The sequence below is a fragment of the Crocodylus porosus genome, unplaced genomic scaffold (genome assembly GCF_001723895.1).
Source record: "Crocodylus porosus isolate Cpor-Errol unplaced genomic scaffold, CroPor_comp1, whole genome shotgun sequence".
Classification (NCBI taxonomy): Eukaryota; Metazoa; Chordata; order Crocodylia; family Crocodylidae; genus Crocodylus; species Crocodylus porosus.
In genome coordinates, this window is record NW_017728886.1 from 82,015,036 (window position 1) to 82,022,183 (window position 7,148).

The 7,148-nt window shown below is 43.5% G+C and overlaps 1 long non-coding RNA gene across 1 annotated transcript; it reads right to left on the reverse strand.

The window, feature by feature from the left end:
* Nucleotides 1-619: 619 nt before the first annotated feature.
* Nucleotides 620-6,513, reverse strand: LOC109322454. The gene is made up of 3 exons (XR_002104393.1): nucleotides 6,501-6,513; nucleotides 4,384-4,388; nucleotides 620-883 (listed from the first exon to the last, which is right to left on the reverse strand). It is a non-coding gene; the product is annotated as an uncharacterized LOC109322454 (long non-coding RNA).
* Nucleotides 6,514-7,148: the final 635 nt, after the last annotated feature.

Consider the following 7,148-nt stretch of genomic DNA (forward strand, 5'->3'; position numbering starts at 1 on the left):
CTACACTGCTTGAGAGAAGGTTTTGCTTGTATATGGCAAACCAAGAAATACAGCAGTTGCCTGGGGTTTAGGGTAGCTGCTCTGAAGTGTGGCAAAAACAGAGGTCTCTGGACCAGTAGCAGAAGGATGCAGCTTCAATGGTTCATTTTGTTTGACATACAGAGGAGGTGAGCGGTGCATGTTCTCAAGCATCCCTCCGCAACGGAAGTGGTTGCATCCCTCTGCAATGGAAGTATACTGCATGTATACATGCAGACTGAAAAACCAAAGTAGGGCACATCGACAGAGCATTTCAAGCTGGGTTCTGTAGTTCTGGAGACTGCATCTTCACGTCAAAGAAAGGAAGCCCAATTCTTTTCTTACAGCGTAAACTAGCAGCAACTCTACTGCAGGCAGTGGAATTGCACTAGAGTTAAAAGAGGCAATTTAGGCCTGATGGTAGGGGCAAGAAGGAAATGCTAAATTTCTTCAGGGTTTGGAACTGTTCTCTTGTAGAGAGAGCCTTGTTGCACGGTTTGGATCTAGAGGCAAATGTGGATGAAATATTGAGGGTTGTTTGGACTTGGGGTTGTATTGGTCTAGAGGAAAAGGCAATCAGGACTCATAGTAGAGATGATACCTTTTATTAGACCAACAAGATTTTTGCAAAAAATTGTCTTTAATTGCAAGCTTTCAGGCGCACACACCTTTCATGAGGCATTGGAGAAAAAATTGTAGAAGTTCTCCTGGGTAGAAATGAAAGTTCATATTTCACAGGATTTCACAGAGATCAATAGATGGAAACTCCTCTGGGCAGTTAGTTCATGGCTGGTATGGAGCCTCTTCCCTCCTGTGAGGATCTGTGATGTTGCAGATTACCTTGAAACAAAGGCAGGAGCAGGATCTCAGGTTTCAGGTGATCACAGTTGCTTCCTGCTTGAGAAAATTTATAGATTTTGGGAAATCTATATATACAGATTTAGGAAAATCAAAATATATAAATTTTTGGAAAATATAGTAGATTTGCAAGTCACTTGGGGAAAATATGTGGAAAATAGTGCCTATGTTGAATGTTAGGGACAGGGAGCTGATTCTGGAGCATGAAATGTGATAAGAATGGAGCAAAGGTTGGAGAAAATGGAAACAAGTAGACTGAAGAAGGAGAAAGGGGCAGAAGGGGAAACCAGTGAAAAAAGTGTACAGGATATTAGGGTGACCATATCTGTAGTGTGTCAAACTTGGATATTTTTGCTGACTGCATTTCTCCACTCACACACACACTCTGGCATGTCTAGCTGAGTTTTTTGAAGTGTGGTGCGGGTTGCAGAGGGCTGGAGAGCAGTGGCATTTTACATGTGTATTCTAGACACCTCATTGAAAACAGGACAAAAGAATTTGTTTGACCAAGCCAAGTGTTAAAATGGGTCACCCTAAGTGTTATAAATTGATGGTGTCCCCACCATGCTTCCAAAACTGCTCCCAGATGATGGGAATTAATTAAATTCACTTGGTCGTCCCCTGGGGCCTTGCTTTATTTGTGATTTAAGTAAAAAAAAATCCTTCAGGCAGGCATAATTATATGCTGATTATAAGCATGAGCCTTAGTTTCTAATGTGTTTCTGCCTTCATGACAGCTTATTTTCTCTGTAACTTTTTTAGGAGAGGAAGAAGGAGGGGCTGTCTTAGGTTTCTGTGTTTCTGAATGATGCAGATGAAACCCAGTTGTCCAACTACCAGGATGGCTAAGCAGAATAGCTTACCACCCTTGCAAGATCCTGTAGCTTGATAATCTATTAAAGGTATATAAACTATATATAAGCTACACAGATGTGTCTTGAGGGTGAGGAAGTTCTCTCATGCATACCACTCATTTAGCATTTTTTATTACATTATTTCTTCAGGAAAATATGGGTTTATAGTACAGATAGAAAAAACTTCACAAATAAGTTTTGCAAACTCTTTTGGACATAATCATATTTCAGATGGTTTGTGAATCTTCATCATCTATGAATTTTGCTTCCTGAAAAGTATTTCTCACTACAAGTGTGAAGTATATTTGAAAACAGGCTTTTCAAACGTATAAACTGTATTTATAAACATATTGTTGGAGGTGGCCTTGTTAATATTTAGTATCTCCAGAGCACTTCATCCTCTGAACTCTGTGAGAGATAATTAAGCAAATATTGTCATCATCCTTCTACAGGTGGCTAAACTGAAGCAACATTGTGACCTCCCCAAGGCCACAGAAATAGCCAGTGTGAGAGATAGATATTCAAGAGTTTCTGGCTCCGCTTCCTGTGCTCAAATTGCTGTACAATACCTTTGTTTTATTCTTGTCCAAGAGTAGACAATTTGTGGTAGAAACAGAGTGGGAGCTTGGTGTAAGCAGACTGTATAGCAGTCATTGTCTTGCTTTAATATTGATTTAAGAATCAGACAGAGGATTTTTATTGTTTGAGTATGAACTATTTACTTTAAATGCTAAACTGTAAAATCAATCTGCTGATTGTTGAGCCTTTATTACAAAGGGATAGCAATTCATTTACAGTCTCTTTCACTAAGTTCCTTATACTGTCTGTATCACAAATGATATCACTTTTCAACAAGATCCCAGTCACTCATTGTATAAGCCTACAGTAATGTTGCCTGCTGTCAAAATATTTGTTGCTTAAAAGCAGTTGGATACATGGGAAGCAGCATGGCTCAGTGGCTAGCACTGAGAATCAAGAGACTGGGTTCTGTTTCTGCCTTTGCCACTGACCTGCTGCCTTGCCCTGGGCAAATCACTTCTCCTGGCTGTGCTTTCGTTTGTTAATCTTTAAAATGGGTATTATGAAACTTACCTGCCTTTTCAGAAAGCACTTGGACCCCCAGGGAGCAAAAGTAACTATACAGCCTCCTACAAACACTTCTGCATGGAGTATATGAATTATTCAGTTATTTGCACAAGTGGAGCTTATTGGGCCCATATATTATTTATTTTAAATTTCTTTGAGGAGTGATGCTTGTGGAGATTGCCATAGTGAATCTTGATGTAGCTATTACCAAGTGTAGGAAATTTCTGTGATCTCTATTATTATCCTTTTTTACAAGACCTCCAGGCAGTTGTTTAGGTTGTGCGTGATAATAGCCACACTGGCAGTGTTGGGTTTCAAACAAGTTTCTTGTTAGGACTGGGGATGAGGGGGAAGAGAAGGCAGGGAGGGAAGAGCGCAAGAGATGTCTCTTCTGACTACACATTGTAGCCTATGTCCCTAATCTGTAAGATTTTATATGTGATGTTTGGTCTCACAATATGTGTGCATTGAGATTTAAACCATGGCTCATGGTCCAAAGGCAGCAGTTCTAAAGGGACTTTCTCTTTGGTGCATTCAGTTGGGGAAGTGTGCTTTTCTCAGCTGGATCTTTCTCTTCAGGTATCTCACAGTGAAGGGAAACACTGCAACCAGTTATGGGCAAACCATCCAGGGGCTACTTTGCTTTCATAACCCTGAGTTCTATGCGTGTGCGCAACATAGCAGAAAATGAAATTTGTTGCATATAGACACAATCTGTTTTTGCAGGTATAACCTGAGGGTAGGTAGCCCAAATCTCCAATGCATTCACCCAAAACAGTGCTATCCTTGTACAATAGCTTGTGCACACAAGAGTAGATGTGTAAAATCAGAGGTTTGAGCATAAATTGTATCCCTTACAGTTCTGCTTGTACTTAATACTAAAACATGATGTTAGAAAAGAACGTCATGTTAGGAAGGAAGGTGTGTTAGGTAAGAAAATATATTAGGAAGGGAGAAAGATTAGTATCTGGCAGTGTGAGGAGGATGTTTATCTATATTTGTTGTGTGTGAAGAGGATGTTTCCTAGAAACCTGAATAATTCCTCAGCTATTGAGAGACTGAGTGGATCAATTGTCCTGCTAAGTATACAGTAGCAGCAAATCAATTTGACAATTTCTCTCTCTCTCTCTCATATATATTTTTTAATACACTAGCAAAGCATTATGTCTCATTTTGGGCAGACTGTAAGAATCAAGTGATGAAAAGATGGCTAATTGCAGATATTCAAGCAGAGCCATTCCTACAGATTGGATAGGATAATGAAATTAATCAAGCATACATGTTGAATCAGCCCTTAAAGGTCAAGGAAAAATGAGCAGGATGTGTGAAACTTTGATTTCCCCAGAAAAACATACAGCACAATTAATGTCTGCCATGTGGCACTTTGGTAGCAATTGACAGGACTTTCACAACCCCATACAGGTGTCTGCTAGGTGCGTTAAATCTCTCTGTCTATACGGAAATGGAGTGAGGAGAGCTGGAGAAAGTGGTATCTAATCCCTTTAAAGAACTGGCAGTCAAAACTGCAATCAAAGGGATAGTGGGTTCTGTCATCAGCCATTTTGACAAAATCTGTAGCTTTTCCCACTTTTTCCCCCCCTCTGATCTGTATAAAAAAGGGCAGCATGAAAGAGTGAGCATGCCAGACTCCTGACCCTGGAAGTGTGTGTGTGACAGAATGTAATCCCTAAAGAGCTAACCGGCTTTTTGAAGAAAAGTAAAAAAATACCTGCTGCGTTCAAACCTATGTTAAGCCTAAAGGAGTTTTTAGGGTAATAAATATATTTTGTTATTTTTGCCACTGACAAAAGGTAAGAAAACCCCAAATCGACACTCCCCCCCACCTCCCAACCCATAGATAAACCAAAACAATACCTAACCCCCCCCCAACAGCTAGTTTACTCTGACTAGAAAGACAACACTATGAGTTTCTTGTAAGTTTTTAAGTGCTACAGCCTGCATATTATAATTTTGCATCTTTGTGTAATAGGATATCAACTAATGCAGAGGACTTCTCAAAACAGCTTTAGAAAAATCAAGTTTTTATAACAACCAAATCCAGAAGCTGTACTCTTCTGTTAGTCCATTTTTTTTTCTTCTCACATAAAAAGAGAACATAGATAAATACACACTAGGTTGAACAGAGTTCAAAAAGTTCACAGCTGGGTGTAAGTTGGAGAAACAGCCAAGATTCTGCATGTAGATATATTTGTCCACCCCCTTGCCTTTTCACAACTGAGCTGGAAACACCAGGAATTGAGAGAGAAATTTGTTATTTGCTTGTGTGTCAAATGCTCTCCTTTCTTTCCTCATATACCTTTTGGAAAGATTTTTATGACTACTATTTATGGCCCCCTACATGTGCAGGTAAAGGCACAATGGGATTTAATGTGTGATCTATGCAGTAGCTTCTCCTGCTATGCTATATAGGTTTCCTTCGATTTTATGCAGGTTCTTTATATGTGCATTTGCTCTTATGCGATGCGCATATTTAGACCCATAATTTGTTATATGCAAAGTAAATTTGTTCCTATGTGATCAGCATAGACGTCCCCCCGCCCAAGCAGGTAAGTCTGTGGGGGGGGGGGAAAGGGCCGTGGCTCCACTCATCCCAGCCCCGACTGCAGCAGGAGTGGCCAGCACCAGCTGCCTGGAGCTGCTGGGCTGCACCGTGCTTTGCCTGTCCCCCTGCACCTAGGCTTCACCTGTCCCCACTTACATCTGCTCCTGGGCTGCTCCAGCACAGCTTGGGGTGAGTGTGTATAAGCAGAGCTCTGGGCGGCACGGGGAGCGGCACTCACTCCAATCCTGGCTGCAGTGGCCCCGGGAGCAGCTAGCACCAGCAGCCTGCATCTGCTGGGCTGCTCCGTGCTCTGCCTGTCCCCACTCACCTCTGCTCCTGGGCTGTGCTGTGCCCCGGTGCAGGCAGCTGGTGTCAGCTGCTCCCAAGGCTGCTCCAGCATGGGCTGGGGTAAGTGCCATGCCGCATGCCACCTGGGGATCCGCTTCTCTGCACTCACCCCAGCCCGTGCTAGAACAGCCCTGGGAGCAGCTGACACCAGATGTCTGCACCAGGGCATGGTGCATCCCAGGAACAGAGGTGAGTGGGGACAGGTGGAGCAAGGTGTAGCCCGGTGGCTGCAGGCAGCTGGTGCCGGCCTCTCCCAGGGCCACTTCAGCCAGGGCTGGGGTGAGTGCCACTCTCTTCCTTCTGCTTTGCTGCCTTGTGCAGTGCCCGGAGTGGCACCCCCCACCTTGCCCCTTCCCTAGTCCCAGCCTCACTCCTTCCCTCCCTTCCTCACCACCACGGGAACCTATCCCTATTTGTTATATTGTAAAGTGAGTTCACTTTATGCGCCATTCTCTGGGAATGCACATACTACATAAATTGAGGCAAACCTGTACAGGAGGGACTCCCAGCTGCAGAGGCACCCCATGCACCCCTGGGCTGAAGGATCACAGTTACTATGTTCCCTTAGTCCCAGGGGTTTTATGTACCCTCCCAGTGTAGCCGTGCCCCCTCAGCGGGGTCCCAGCATCTACAGCTACAGGACTCTAGGTCCCTGTGCTGTCAGCTGTGTCAGTAGCTGTTGGGGCTGAGAGTTCCCTCAGTTGTGGGGCTCCAAGCCCCGGCTGGACCTGGTGCACCCAGCTTCTGGGAGCCCTGGGGAGATCCTGCTACACATATAAATTAAAGCTTGATAACAACCAGCTATAAAGTTGGTACACATTTTTGAGGTCTAACTTCATAGCTGGTTAGAGCTTTTTATAGTGTCATAGTTACTTTGTGTAGCTGGTTTCAAGGTAACTGCACAATTACCCAATTAATTGTGTGATACCTGTAACATGTAGAAGGAGTTATAGCGGGGTGATCTGTATTGTTTACTTCCTGGGACATGATACCTATTTTTATTGGACATCATGCATCAAAATCTTACGGCTTAGTTCTCTCCTGCCTTGCTAGCAGTGCCAAATTGGTCTAAATTGCTATCAAGTTAGCAGTTGCTCACTTCTATGCAAGCAGTAGCATGACTAAGAGAAGGTGAATGGGGCGCCAGTCCTGGATGCCAGCTTGTGGGGAGGAGGTGTGCAAAAATAGCTGTTGTACGGCTGGCTCAGCTGTTGCCTTTGGAAGCCCAGCGGCTGCATTGTGTGCTGTTGCTGCCCAGGATGCAGAACTGCCCAGCAAAACCTCTGAGCAAAGGAGCATGACAATGCAGAATGTAGTCCTCAGATTCAATGAAGTCTTCATGTCTTATATAACACGGCTATCTGATCTTGATGGGATGGAGAAGGCTGAGGTGGTGCTCTGTCCTACGGCTGGACAGATAT